Here is an 8,700-nt window from a genome sequence, read left to right on the forward strand (position 1 = left end):
ATGAGATGTGTGTTCGTAACATGAATTTACAAAAAATTTGAACATTTATTATTAAAAGCACACTACTTAAACAATTCTAAATAATGCTTTGAAAAATGTTAAGCCATAACTTACTATATTGTTGCCAGGCAACAGACTCGAGTAACATTATGATCTTATTTTCTTTTCTATGTTTAATATGTTTTTAATTAAAATTGGCTAACAATCTTGAAAATGGACAAGAAATGCTGAGGTAAATGACTGAAGAGAAAATGAAATGGGTTTCGTGACATACAACTTTGATAGAATGGCAAGTAAAATGGTTTCATACCTATTGTACCTGTTGTGGTATTCGTTGTGGGTATTATTGTAGCAAATGGAGTGGTCACTTCTAAAATGTAAACAAAATCATATTTCAAAGCTTTGCCACAATAAAAAGCATGCTGCGATTTTACATAGCTCATCTAAACTACTTGGTTCAGTACAGTTTTAAATAGGAACTCTTTTAACCATGTGCCACTGTCCTATGACATGTTTATAACAAAACTTTTGACTTATATATAAAGCCATTTTCTGACACACTGTTATTTTCTTTTGTATCTTTAATATGTTCTTGATTTAATTTCCCCAAACATCTTAAAAATGGACTAGAAATACTGAGGTAAACGACTGAAGAGAAAATGAAATGGGTTTCATGACAAAATATATAACTTTGAAAGACTGACAAATAAAATGGTTTTAGACCTATTGTACCTGTTGTGGTATTCGTTGTGGGCATTATTGTAGTAAATGGAGTGGTCACTTCTGAAATGTAAACAAAATCGTATTTCAAAGCTCTGCAACAATAAAAAGCATGCTGTGATTTTACATAGCTCGTCTAAACTCCTTGGTTCAGTACAGTTTTAAACATGAACTCTTTTAACCATGTGCCACTGTTCTATGACATGTTTATGGCAAAACTTTTGTCGTAAATATAAAGCCATTTTTCTGTTTTCACAAAAGTGATATTTAGTGGCTACAAAGCAGCATTATTCATTGACAATTCCAGTTGTGTCAATTTATTACAAACACAATAATTTCCTTTTGGAGTAAAGTAAGGAAAGTATATATTATTTTCTCATTAAGCAATATAACAAAATTTAAAGTTTTTCAAATGAAAATAGCTTTAATAAAGAGCACTGTCATGTCCTACCAGCTTTCGCAGACATGAGACATTCTATGTATTATGTATGAGATGTGTTTTCGTAACATGAATTTACAAGAAATTTGAACATTTCTTATTAAAAGCACACTACTTAAACAATTCTAAATAATGCTTTGAAAAATGTTAAGCCATAACTTACTATATTGTTGCCAGGCAACAGACTCGAGTAACATTATGATCTTATTTTCTTTTCTATGTTTAATATGTTTTTAATTAGAATTGGCTAACAATCTTGAAAATGGACAAGAAATGCTGAGGTAAATGACTGAAGAGAAAATGAAATGGGTTTCGTGACATACAACTTTGATAGAATGGCAAGTAAAATGGTTTCATACCTATTGTACCTGTTGTGGTATTCGTTGTGGGTATTATTGTAGCAAATGGAGTGGTCACTTCTAAAATGTAAACAAAATCATATTTCAAAGCTTTGCCACAATAAAAAGCATGCTGCGATTTTACATAGCTCATCTAAACTACTTGGTTCAGTACAGTTTTAAATAGGAACTCTTTTAACCATGTGCCACTGTCCTATGACATGTTTATAACAAAACTTTTGACTTATATATAAAGCCATTTTCTGACACACTGTTATTTTCTTTTGTATCTTTAATATGTTCTTGATTTAATTTCCCCAAACATCTTAAAAATGGACTAGAAATACTGAGGTAAACGACTGAAGAGAAAATGAAATGGGTTTCATGACAAAATATATAACTTTGAAAGACTGACAAATAAAATGGTTTTAGACCTATTGTACCTGTTGTGGTATTCGTTGTGGGCATTATTGTAGTAAATGGAGTGGTCACTTCTGAAATGTAAACAAAATCGTATTTCAAAGCTCTGCAACAATAAAAAGCATGCTGTGATTTTACATAGCTCGTCTAAACTCCTTGGTTCAGTACAGTTTTAAACATGAACTCTTTTAACCATGTGCCACTGTTCTATGACATGTTTATGGCAAAACTTTTGTCGTAAATATAAAGCCATTTTTCTGTTTTCACAAAAGTGATATTTAGTGGCTACAAAGCAGCATTATTCATTGACAATTCCAGTTGTGTCAATTTATTACAAACACAATAATTTCCTTTTGGAGTAAAGTAAGGAAAGTATATATTATTTTCTCATTAAGCAATATAACAAAATTTAAAGTTTTTCAAATGAAAATAGCTTTAATAAAGAGCACTGTCATGTCCTACCAGCTTTCGCAGACATGAGACATTCTATGTATTATGTATGAGATGTGTTTTCGTAACATGAATTTACAAGAAATTTGAACATTTCTTATTAAAAGCACACTACTTAAACAATTCTAAATAATGCTTTGAAAAATGTTAAGCCATAACTTACTATATTGTTGCCAGGCAACAGACTCGAGTAACATTATGATCTTATTTTCTTTTCTATGTTTAATATGTTTTTAATTAGAATTGGCTAACAATCTTGAAAATGGACAAGAAATGCTGAGGTAAATGACTGAAGAGAAAATGAAATGGGTTTTGTGACATACAACTTTGATAGAATGGCAAGTAAAATGGTTTCATACCTATTGTACCTGTTGTGGTATTCGTTGTGGGTATTATTGTAGTAAATGGAGTGGTCACTTCTAAAATATAAACAAAATCATATTTCAAAGCTTTGCAACAATAAAAAGCATGCTGTGATTTTACATAGCTCGTCTAAACTACTTGGTTCAGTACAGTTTTAAATAGGAACTCTTTTAACCATGTGCCACTGTCCTATGACATGTTTATGGCAAAACTTTTGACTTATATATAAAGCCATTTTCTGACACACTGTTATTTTCTTTTGTATCTTTAATATGTTCTTGATTTAATTTCCCCAAACATCTTAAAAATGGACAAGAAATACTGAGGTAAACGACTGAAGAGAAAATGAAATGGGTTTCATGACAAAATATATAACTTTGAAGGACTGACAAATAAAATGGTTTTAGACCTATTGTACCTGTTGTGGTATTTGTTGTGGGCATTATTGTAGTAAATGGAGTGGTCACTTCTGAAATGTAAACAAAATCGTATTTCAAAGCTCTGCAACAATAAAAAGCATGCTGTGATTTTACATAGCTCGTCTAAACTCCTTGGTTCAGTACAGTTTTAAACATGAACTCTTTTAACCATGTGCCACTGTTCTATGACATGTTTATGGCAAAACTTTTGTCGTAAATATAAAGCCATTTTTCTGTTTTCACAAAAGTGATATTTAGTGGCTACAAAGCAGCATTATTCATTGACAATTCCAGTTGTGTCAATTTATTACAAACACAATAATTTCCTTTTGGAGTAAAGTAAGGAAAGTATATATTATTTTCTCATTAAGCAATATAACAAAATTTAAAGTTTTTCAAATGAAAATAGCTTTAATAAAGAGCACTGTCATGTCCTACCAGCTTTCGCAGACATGAATCATTCTATGTATTATGTATGAGATGTGTTTTCGTAACATGAATTTACAAGAAATTTGAACATTTCTTATTAAAAGCACACTACTTAAACAATTCTAAATAATGCTTTGAAAAATGTTAAGCCATAACTTACTATATTGTTGCCAGGCAACAGACTCGAGTAACATTATGATCTTATTTTCTTTTCTATGTTTAATATGTTTTTAATTAGAATTGGCTAACAATCTTGAAAATGGACAAGAAATGCTGAGGTAAATGACTGAAGAGAAAATGAAATGGGTTTTGTGACATACAACTTTGATAGAATGGCAAGTAAAATGGTTTCATACCTATTGTACCTGTTGTGGTATTCGTTGTGGGTATTATTGTAGTAAATGGAGTGGTCACTTCTAAAATATAAACAAAATCATATTTCAAAGCTTTGCAACAATAAAAAGCATGCTGTGATTTTACATAGCTCGTCTAAACTACTTGGTTCAGTACAGTTTTAAATAGGAACTCTTTTAACCATGTGCCACTGTCCTATGACATGTTTATGGCAAAACTTTTGACTTATATATAAAGCCATTTTCTGACACACTGTTATTTTCTTTTGTATCTTTAATATGTTCTTGATTTAATTTCCCCAAACATCTTAAAAATGGACAAGAAATACTGAGGTAAACGACTGAAGAGAAAATGAAATGGGTTTCATGACAAAATATATAACTTTGAAGGACTGACAAATAAAATGGTTTTAGACCTATTGTACCTGTTGTGGTATTCGTTGTGGGCATTATTGTAGTAAATGGAGTGGTCACTTCTGAAATGTAAACAAAATCGTATTTCAAAGCTCTGCAACAATAAAAAGCATGCTGTGATTTTACATAGCTCGTCTAAACTCCTTGGTTCAGTACAGTTTTAAACATGAACTCTTTTAACCATGTGCCACTGTTCTATGACATGTTTATGGCAAAACTTTTGTCGTAAATATAAAGCCATTTTTCTGTTTTCACAAAAGTGATATTTGGTGGCTACAAAGCAGCATTATTCATTGACAATTCCAGTTGTGTCAATTTATTACAAACACAATAATTTCCTTTTGGAGTAAAGTAAGGAAAGTATATATTATTTTCCCATTAAGCAATATAACAAAATTTAAAGTTTTTCAAATGAAAATAGCTTTAATAAAGAGCACTGTCATGTCCTACCAGCTTTCGCAGACATGAGACATTCTATGTATTATGTATGAGATGTGTTTTCGTAACATGAATTTACAAAAAATTTGAACATTTCTTATTAAAAGCACACTACTTAAACAATTCTAAATAATGCTTTGAAAAATGTTAAGCCATAACTTACTATATTGTTGCCAGGCAACAGACTCGAGTAACATTATGATCTTATTTTCTTTTCTATGTTTAATATGTTTTTAATTAGAATTTGCTAACAATCTTGAAAATGGACAAAAAATGCTGAGGTAAATGACTGAAGAGAAAATGAAATGGGTTTTGTGACATACAACTTTGATAGAATGGCAAGTAAAATGGTTTCATACCTATTGTACCTGTTGTGGTATTCGTTGTGGGTATTATTGTAGTAAATGGAGTGGTCACTTCTAAAATGTAAACAAAATCATATTTCAAAGCTTTGCAACAATAAAAAGCATGCTGTGATTTTACATAGCTCGTCTAAACTACTTGGTTCAGTACAGTTTTAAATAGGAACTCTTTTAACCATGTGCCACTGTCCTATGACATGTTTATGGCAAAACTTTTGACTTATATATAAAGCCATTTTCTGACACACTGTTATTTTCTTTTGTATCTTTAATATGTTCTTGATTTAATTTCCCCAAACATCTTAAAAATGGACAAGAAATACTGAGGTAAACGACTGAAGAGAAAATGAAATGGGTTTCATGACAAAATATATAACTTTGAAGGACTGACAAATAAAATGGTTTTAGACCTATTGTACCTGTTGTGGTATTCGTTGTGGGCATTATTGTAGTAAATGGAGTGGTCACTTCTGAAATGTAAACAAAATCGTATTTCAAAGCTCTGCAACAATAAAAAGCATGCTGTGATTTTACATAGCTCGTCTAAACTCCTTGGTTCAGTACAGTTTTAAACATGAACTCTTTTAACCATGTGCCACTGTTCTATGACATGTTTATGGCAAAACTTTTGTCGTAAATATAAAGCCATTTTTCTGTTTTCACAAAAGTGATATTTGGTGGTTACAAAGCAGCATTATTCATTGACAATTCCAGTTGTGTAAGCTTGTTACAAACACAACAATTTCTTTTTGGGGTAAAATAAGGAAAATATATATCATTTTCTCATTAAGCAATATAACAATATTTAAAGTTTTCAAATGAATATAGCTTTAATAAAGAGTACTGTAATGTCCTACCAGCTTTCGTAGACATGAGACATTCTATGTATTATGTATGAGATGTGTGTTCGTATCATGAACTTACAAAACTATTTGAAAATTCCTTATTAAAAGCACACTATTTAAACAATTCTAAATAATGCTTTGAAAAATGTTAAGCCATAATCTTACTATTTTGTTGTCAGGCAACAGACTCGAGTAACATTATGATCTTATTTTCTTTTCTATTTTAATGTGTTTTCAATTAAAATTGGCTAACAATCTTGAAAATGGACAAGAAACGCTGACGTAAATGACTGAAGAGAAAATGAAATGGGTTTCATGACATACAACTTTGATAGAATGGCAAGTAAAATGGTTTTATACCTACTGTACCTGTTGTGGTATTTGTTGTGGGCATTATTGTAGTAAATGGAGTGGTCACTTCTGAAATGTAAACAAAATCGTATTTCAAAGCTCTGCAACAATAAAAAGCATGCTGTGATTTTACATAGCTCGTCTAAACTTCTTGGTTCAGTACAGTTTTAAACATGAACTCTTTTAACCATGTGCCACTGTTCTATGACATGTTTATGGCAAAACTTTTGTCGTAAATATAAAGCCATTTTTCTGTTTTCACAAAAGTGATATTTGGTGGCTACAAAGCAGCATTATTCATTGACAATTCCAGTTGTGTCAGCTTGTTACGAACACAACAATATCTTTTTGGGGTAAAATAAGGAAAATATATATTATTTTCTCATTAAGCAATATAACAAGATTTAAAGTTTTCAAATGAATATAGCTTTAATAAAGAGTACTGTCATGTCCTACAGCTTTCGTAGACATGAATCATTCTATGTATTATGTATGAGATGTGTGTTCGTATCATGAACTTACAAAACTATTTGAAAATTCCTTATTAAAAGCACACTATTTAAACAATTCTAAATAATGCTTTGAAAAATGTTAAGCCATAATCTTACTATTTTGTTGTCAGGCAACAGACTCGAGTAACATTATGATCTTATTTTCTTTTCTATGTTTAATGTGTTTTCAATTAAAATTGGTTAACAATCTTGAAAATGGACAAGAAACGCTGACGTAAATGACTGAAGAGAAAATGAAATGGGTTTCATGACATACAACTTTGATAGAATGGCAAGTAAAATGGTTTTATACCTACTGTACCTGTTGTGGTATTTGTTGTGGGCATTATTGTAGTAAATGGAGTGGTCACTTCTGAAATGTAAACAAGTACATTTTTTTTTTGTAAAAAAGTACAACTTTTTTTAATTAAGCAATACAACAAGATTTACAGTCTTTCAAATGAAAATAGCTTTAATACAGAGTACTGTCACATCCTACCAGCTTTTGTAGACATGAGACATTCTATGTATTATGTATGAGATTTGTGTCCGTATCATGGATTTACAAAATTATTTGAAAATTCCTTATTCAAGATATACTATTTAAACCATTCTAAATGATGCTTTGAAAAATGGCGAGCCATAATCATACTCTTTTGTTGCCATGCAGCAGACTCAAGCAAGAGTATGATCTTATTTTATTTTGTATCTTTAATGTCTTCTTGATTTAATTTCCCCAAACATCTTAAAAATGGACAAGAAACACTGAGGTAAATGACTGAAGAGAAAATAAAATAGGTTTCATGACAAAATATACAACTTTGAAAGACAGACAAATAAAATGGTTTTAGACCTTTTGTACCTGTTGTGGTATTCGTTGTGGGCATTATTGTAGTAAATGGAGTGGTCACTTCTGAAATGTAAACAAAATCGTATTTCAAAGCTCTGTAGCAATAATAAAAAGCATGTTTTATTTTTACATAGCTTGACTAAATTACTTGGTTCAGTCCGGTTTAAAATATGAACTCTTTTAACCAAGTGTCACTGTTCTATGACATGTTTATGGCAAAACTTTTGTCTTATATATAGAGACATTTTCTGAGACACTGTTAATTTGGTTTGAGCCACATTCTTTTTTCTTTTTTTTTCACTAAAATGATATTTGGTGGCTACAATGTAGCATTATTCATTGAAAATTCCTGTTGTGTCAATTTACTATGAATACTTTAATTTCATTTTGGAGGAAAATAAGGACAACTTTTTTAAATTAAGCAATACTACAAGATTTAAAGTTTTTCAAATGAAAATAGCTTTAATACAGAGTACTATCATGCCCTACCAGCTTTCGTGGACATGAGACATTCTATGTATTATGTATGAGATGTGTGTCCGTATCATGGATTTACAAAATTATTTGAAAATTCCTTATTCAAGATATACTATTTAAACCATTCTAAATGATGCTTTGAAAAATGGCGAGCCATAATAATACTCTTTTATTGCCATGCAGCAGACTCAAGTAAGAGTATGATCTTATTTTATTTTGTATCTTTAATGTGCTCTTGATTTAATTTCCCCAAATATCTTAAAAATGGACAAGCAACACTGAGGTAAATGACTGAAGAGAAAATAAAATAGGTTTCATGACAAAATATACAACTTTGAAAGACAGACAAATAAAATGGTTTTAGACCTATTGTACCTGTTGTGGTATTCGTTGTGGGCATTATTGTAGTAAATGGAGTGGTCACTTCTGAAATGTAAACAAAATCGTATTTCAAAGCTATGCAACAATAAAAAGCATGCTGTGATTTTACATAACTCGTCTAAACTACTTAGTTCAGTACAGTTTTAAACATGAACTCTAT

Source organism: Hoplias malabaricus, chromosome 7 (genome assembly GCF_029633855.1).
Source record: "Hoplias malabaricus isolate fHopMal1 chromosome 7, fHopMal1.hap1, whole genome shotgun sequence".
Taxonomy (NCBI): domain Eukaryota; kingdom Metazoa; phylum Chordata; class Actinopteri; order Characiformes; family Erythrinidae; genus Hoplias; species Hoplias malabaricus.